This window comes from Arvicanthis niloticus, chromosome 29 (assembly GCF_011762505.2).
Source record: "Arvicanthis niloticus isolate mArvNil1 chromosome 29, mArvNil1.pat.X, whole genome shotgun sequence".
NCBI lineage: Eukaryota > Metazoa > Chordata > Mammalia > Rodentia > Muridae > Arvicanthis > Arvicanthis niloticus.
In genome coordinates this window covers 16,899,057-16,905,989 of record NC_133437.1, presented here as the reverse complement: position 1 = coordinate 16,905,989, position 6,933 = coordinate 16,899,057, and the positions used below count along the sequence as shown (strand labels likewise).

General features: G+C 41.3%; 1 pseudogene; it reads left to right on the top strand.

Moving 5' to 3' along the window:
- The first annotated feature begins 288 nt into the window (after window positions 1-288).
- LOC143440387 (spermatogenic leucine zipper protein 1-like) lies at window positions 289-1,791 on the top strand (annotated as a pseudogene).
- The last annotated feature ends 5,142 nt before the right edge of the window (window positions 1,792-6,933 follow it).

The following is a 6,933-nucleotide window of genomic DNA, read 5'->3' as shown; positions in this document are numbered from 1 at the left end:
GGAGGGTGAGGTAGGAAATCACTGTAGTGCTCTTAGAATGAAGAGTGTAGTAGAGAAGACAGGGGCAGGCATGAGGAGAGGTCTTATGTGGGAGGAGTAAGGTTGGCTGTGGTATCTGAGTTGTTGACAGGAGTTTAAGGGACTTCCATTGTGATGTAAAGGAAACAGAATCTGTTGCCTCAGAAGGCAATGACAGAATAAAGACCTAGCTGTGGGGGACCTTGGAAAAAATACCAGAAACCTAACAGAAGGGAGATGGAGCCTCCAGCTCCTGGTTTTCCCCTTCCCAACTCTCCCCCTGGGCTGTCTGAGATGTAACCTTCTACCTGAACACCATCTCCCTGGTCTCAGTCCTTAACTCTGGTCCATAAGGCCTGCTTGGTTCCATCTCCTCTACCGACTCACAGGAGACTGCCATCTGTCCTTTCTGGAATCTCTAAGGTTTTCTGCTTTCCTCGGGTCCCAATGGCGGGTCCCACTGACAACTCAGCTGAGATGAGTTCTCCATCTCCTAATCCTATGCCTGCTGCTAAACAAAGAACCACTGAATTCTGGGATCACCATTTCCCTCCTTGAATCGGATCACTCCCCACTTTCTGCTGCAGCTCCTTCCCACCACCAAAGAATAGAATCTGTCCAATAGAAAAACGAGGAAGGTACAGAAATTTTTAGGCAATCTCTTAAAAGATGTTAAAGATGTTCTTAAAAACATAGCAGGCTTTGAAGATAAGACTCAGTTGGGGAGCCTTTCGAGGATGCCTATCTCCTGAAGAAGATCTGTCAAAGTTTACGTCAGAGGTGTTGAAAAGAGAAATAAAACACGATTTAAAGATGATCTATTCATTAATTTCGACCCAGAGAAAAGAACAGAACACAATGAAGCAGGAGATGTTAGTCAAAAACCAGAGTGCGAAGAACACGGTACCAAAGTTTGCAAGGGATCTGTGCAGTTCAGAAGAAAAGAGATGCTTTGGTGGTGTCCAGCTGAGCGTGAAAAGACGGGGAAATGGATCCCTTCACCCTCTGTGGAGAATACAGGAAGCTCAGGAACAACCATGGAGCAGTTACTGCAGGAAGCAGATCACTGGAGTAGACAGCATAATGAGCTCAGTGAACGATTGAGGTCATATCAGGAATGCCAGAAAGACGTCAAAGAAATTATTGGACAACGATCAAGTCTGTTTGCAAACCCAATCCAACAACGAGCCAGTCACCAAGCAGAAGCTGGAGGAGCAGGTGAAGAAGCTGAGCCATGACACCCACTCGCTGCATTTGATCGCAGCCCTGCTAGAGAATGAATGTCAGATCCTACAACAGAGGGTAGATATCCTCAGGGAGTTTCATCTCCACGAAGCTGCACCGGGGCAGGAGAAGCCTTTGCAGATGTCCGGTGAGCAGGACAAGAAATGTCTGAAGGTAGCGGAAGCAGACAAGACGGACGCTTCCAAGCATACCACGAGGACAACAGAAGGCACGATTACTAGGAAACCAAAGATCCTCAGGAGCCCGGATGATTGCCTTACTAAGAAGGCTCGGAATAACCGCTTCAACGCCCGTGTTGCAAAGAAATCTCTGGTGGGGAAAAGGAGAACCGTTAGCAGCTTTCGGTAGAAGCCACCAGAAGCAGATCCAACTTGAGCCCAAACTGTCATCAACCCAGGGTAGATCTGATTCCACCAAGGAGGAGGCATAGGGTAAGAGGAACCCATATTATCTCAGTAGTTAGAGACTTTGGGGCCTTAATAACCATTGTATGATTGTTAACCAAGGAAAAAATTGAATAAAACAAGAATAAAAGGAAAGTGTTTTGCTTGATTGGTTGCTTTCTTCTAACTTCTTTAACCATCTCTGGGGGATAGGAGGTTCTAGAGGGAAGTACTCACAATGATCTAACTGATACTCTAAAGTTTGTTTTCAAATTAGTGTTTGGTTTTCCTGTTCTGTTTGTATAGATTATGTTGGAGTTAAGGGAGAAAAACAACTAAGAAAAGGAAAACTATAGTGCTAAAGCACCCTAGACAGCTTTTTTTCTCTCCTAACTCCGTCTCTGTCTCTGTCTCTCCTCTCCCCGGTGTTCCGCTTCCCACACTGGGGAGCCAAAGCCTCTGGGGAAGGACATCACTAACTTGAACAGAGCATAGAGGTGTTTCTAGATTCTTCAATTTTTGGTGCAAAAAATCTCCTCATTCTTCCAAGTGGAGGAAGTGCGTAGGCTTTCTGAAGTGGGGGTGGCGGGGGTGGAGACAAGCCCTCTGAGAGAGCTGGACTTGAGTGCCAGAACAGACAGCGCAGGCGCATTTTCTCACATCTCACGGAGCAAAAGCTACCTGACATCATGTGCAGAGCAAACAGAAGACTGATGGTGGAGGTCCTGGGACTGATGGTGGAGGGGCCAAAGCCCCCAGGTCCTGGGCTCTTGTATATTTTAAAGTAATGTCCGAGAGTCTACCAAGCAGATCTTTGGTAAGGATGAAAGCAGACAGATATTATCTTGCTGTTTGAAACTGGTCTGTTGGGGAAATTGGTTAACATTCTTTTCTGTTTATTTTTATTATTAAACATTTCATATATATATACACACATATGTGTATATAATATACACATATACACATACCTATATATGTATATATTATACATGTTTTATGTATTACATATATTTATATATTATATACACATATTCATACTATATATTATATATACATATGTACACACACACACACACACACACACATATATATATAATTTTGATCATTTTCACCACGTCACTCTCTCTAACCTGCCCTATCCTGCAGAGTCCTTTCTTTCCAGCCAGTCCCCTCCTGCTTTGTTTCTGGGACACTAAGTTTAGTCAGGGTTGATTGCACAAGCTCAGGTAGCATGGACGATTTAGTAATGTGATTTAGTAATGCAACATCACTGAGGAAAATGACTCCCTTTCCCTCAGGAACCATTTCTTGGCAATAGCTCCTCTGAGAGGACTGCTAGACAGCCAGTAACACAACAAAACAAAACAAAACAAAACACAACACAACACAACAAAACTAAACACAACAAAACGAAACACAACACAACAAAACACAACACAACAAAACACAACACAACAAAACACAACACAACAAAACACAACACAACAAAACAAAACACAACACAACAAAACAAAAAACAACACAACAAAACACAACACAACAAAACACAACACAACAAAACACAACACAACAAAACAAAACACAACACAACAAAACAAAACACAACACAACACAACAAAACAAAAAACCCCAAAAACACATTTTTATGTAGTCTTGCTTACCACAGCTGAATTTTAAGTATGTCTTATAAATTTTATTTTTTGATTGAAAAATTGCATACAATATATTCTGATCACATTTCATACCTCTTATAACTCCTTCCAGATCCCCCACCTCAACTTATACTCTCTCTCTTCTCTCTTCTTTCTTGAAACCAAACAAGCAAAACCCAAGAAATATAACCCCACACACAAAAACAAGAATGAAAACTAAAAAATACAAGTAAAACAGACGAGAGAGAGAGAGAGAGAGAGAGAGAGAGAGAGAGAGAGAGAGAGAATGAGAGAATCCAAATACTACCAATGAATTATTTTCTTGTTTTAGATAGGATCTCACTGAGCAGACTAGGCTGACCTCAAACTCAAATCTGTCTGCCTCTGCCCGCCACATGCTGGGACTAAGAATGTGTAAAACCTTGCCTAGTTTCCATCTTTTGTTGTTGCTGCTGTTGATTTTTTTATGTGCATTGGTGTTTTGTCTACATGTATTATGTCTGTGTGAGGGTATCGGATCTTGTTTTGGATAGATGTGAGCTGCCACATGGGTGGGATTTGAACCCAGAAAAACCAAAACTGGAAGAGCAGTCAATGCTTTTAACTGCCTAGTCATCTCTCCACACTCTACCCCCATGTTTTCTTTCTGTTTTTTTAGACAAGGTCTACAGTGTCAGCTAGTTTTAACTCCTCATGTAGTTGAAGATAACTTTGAACTTCAGATCCTTCTGATCCAGGGTTCTGTGCATGCTAAGCAAGCAACCTACCTACTCAGTTACATCTTCAGGCCCATGTACCTTCAGTGCAAGGTAGGACTTTCCTGAAAAGCATATTTTATAATTATGGATGGAAAGTAACTGTGAAACAGATCTTATCTGTGACGCTGGAGACTTGAGTCACAAATACTCTTGCCCAGTGTTCTAGTTCCCTAGAACTTTGATTTTTCAAATTGAACTCTGTAGACTCTTAAGATCAGAAAGAGGTTAGATTAGAATTTCAAACTAGAACTGTGATTTAGACAGCAATGGGAACTTTCAAATGTGTTAGTGTTACGTGGGGATGTGCTGGTACCAACAAGCTGATATTTGCCCTGTAGAGTAATTCATTTTGTCCAAGCCTCAGAAAAAGGCATCCTCTGTCATCTGTTCAACTGAAGAACATTCAAAAATTCAAGCTACTGGTTCTTTTTTAAGAATATGGATAAATCAGGGCTAGTGTATTAGTCTGGGTTCTCTATAGTCACAGAATGTATGGAATGTTTTTTTGTTTTTTGTTTTTTTTTTTTTTGTTTTTCGAGACAGGGTTTCTCTGTGTATCCCTGGCTGTCCTGGAACTCACTCTGTAGACCAGGCTGGCCTTGAACTCAGAAATCTGCCTGCCTCTGCCTCCCAAGTGCTGGGATTAAAGGCGCCACCACTGCCCGGCGGAATGTTTTTTTATATTGAGGAAATTTGTCATGATGATTTGCAGTCTGTAGTCCAACTACCCCAGCAATGGTCAGCTGTGAATGGGAAGTCCAAGAATCTAGTAGTTTCTTAGTCCCACAAGGCTAATTGTTTCATCTGGTCTTCTATAGAAGTAGATTCCAATAGGTGTGCTGGCAAGGAAATGCAAGCCGGGAAGAAGAGCGAACCTTCCTTCTTCCAATGTCCTTATGTAGGTCTCCATCATAATCTAGGTTTGGCCTAGATTAAGGTATATACTACCATATCTGGATCTGGGACTTGTTTTGTCCCAGGCTGACCTTGAACTCAAGAGATCTCCTTGACTTAGTCTCCTGGGATTAAAGGTGTGTGTACTACCTTGCCTAAGCCTAAGTTTTTCATGGCCACTATGTCTCAAGATCTCCATGCCAAGATCCAGGTCAGAAACTTGTGTTTTCCAGCCTCAAGATCTAGATCACAGGTGAGCTCTCCAGTTCTGGATTGTAGTTCATTCCAGATATAGTCAAGTTAACAACCAGGAATCGCCATTACAGCTGGTGAGATGGCTCAGTGGTTAAGAGTGGCCTGCTCTTCCGGAGGATTCAAGTTCAACTCCCTGTACCTACATGGTAGCTCACAACTGCTTATAACTTCAGTTCCATGAGCTCTGGCACCCTCCCACAGAGATACATATGAACAAAACACCAATTCAAATAAAACGAAAGTAAATAGATTATTAAAAAATATGGATAAGTCAGGATGTTCTTCATAGTTTATAGTCAGATAAATCCAGATGTGAGCAGTACGCTAAGGCTATCTATCTATCTATACAGTCACTGATTTCACTCGGGCTGAAAAAAAAAATAGCTTTCTTACTCCAGCTGATTGGCTTGTCAAAAATACATATTAATATTATTTAACATTGTAAATTAAATGCACACTATAAACTAGCACATCATATGATTCTGTCTCAGAAAAAGTAGTGTTTGAAGGCGGAATGTGGTAGTGTACATGCATTGGGGAAGTGGAGGCAAGAAGATTGAACTTGTGAGGCCACCCTGTGCTATACAGCCAGTTGAAGGCCCATCAGAGCTTCTAGGCTACACACAGAGACCATGAGCTCCTGCCATCAAATGATAGATAGATAGATAGATAGATAGATAGATAGATAGATAGATAGATAGATAGATGAGAAATGTTTCTTTTAGACAAAATGTAAGAATGTTTAGGGTAGTGGGAAAATAAGGAAAAAACATTTGGTGGGTGAAAAAAATCATGAAAATGAGCACTAACAGAACTATTTGAGTCAGTAAGATGGAAAATTTTTGAAATGGAGACTCAATACACAGCCTTGTGCTACTAGGTAGGCACTCCATCACTGAGGCCTCTAAATTAGACCTCAGTAGAGGTTACAGTGAGATGATGCAGGTCTGGTTCAAATACATACAGACACTGTACTGGTTGTCTTTGTATGTTAACTTGACACAAGCTGGAGTAATCACAGAGAAAGGATCGACCACTGAGGAAATGCCTCCATGAGATCCAGCTGTAAGGCATTTTCTCAATTTGTGATCAAGGGGGAAGGGCCTATTGTGAGTGGTACCATCCCTGGGCTGGTGGTTCTGGGTTCTATAATAAGGCAAGCTGAGCAAGCCAGGGGGAGCAATCCAGTAAACAACATCACTCCATGGCCTCCAGGTTCTTGCCCCATGGGAATTCAAGTCCTGACTTCCTTTGGTGATGACCAACAATGTGGAAGTGTAAGCTGAATAAACCCTTTCCTCCCCAATTTGCTTCTTGGTCATGATGCTTTGTGCAGAAATAGAAACCCTAAGACAGACATAGATATAAAATATGTTAAATATTAACATGGAACCCTGTCACTCATGATACAAGATTCTTCAGTTTTTAAACCCATGTTCAGATTTTATTACTGTCCTCAGGATGGTTATTTACTATAAAGTTAAACTGTAGCCTCATGGAAGACAGTCATTAATAAGTCAAACTAATACCTGTGAGTAACTGAGAAAAATTAACCACTGTAAAAATTATGTGAAGCAAAAATCAAAGTTATCCTGGCTAATACATATTATTCTATTACACTAGAGATAAAAGATATTTCTTTTCATGCCCCAATAAAGGTTTCTAATTTAATCTAGCACCCCTTTTGAGGCTGGGACAGGATTGTAGTGAGTTGTAGACCAGTCTAGG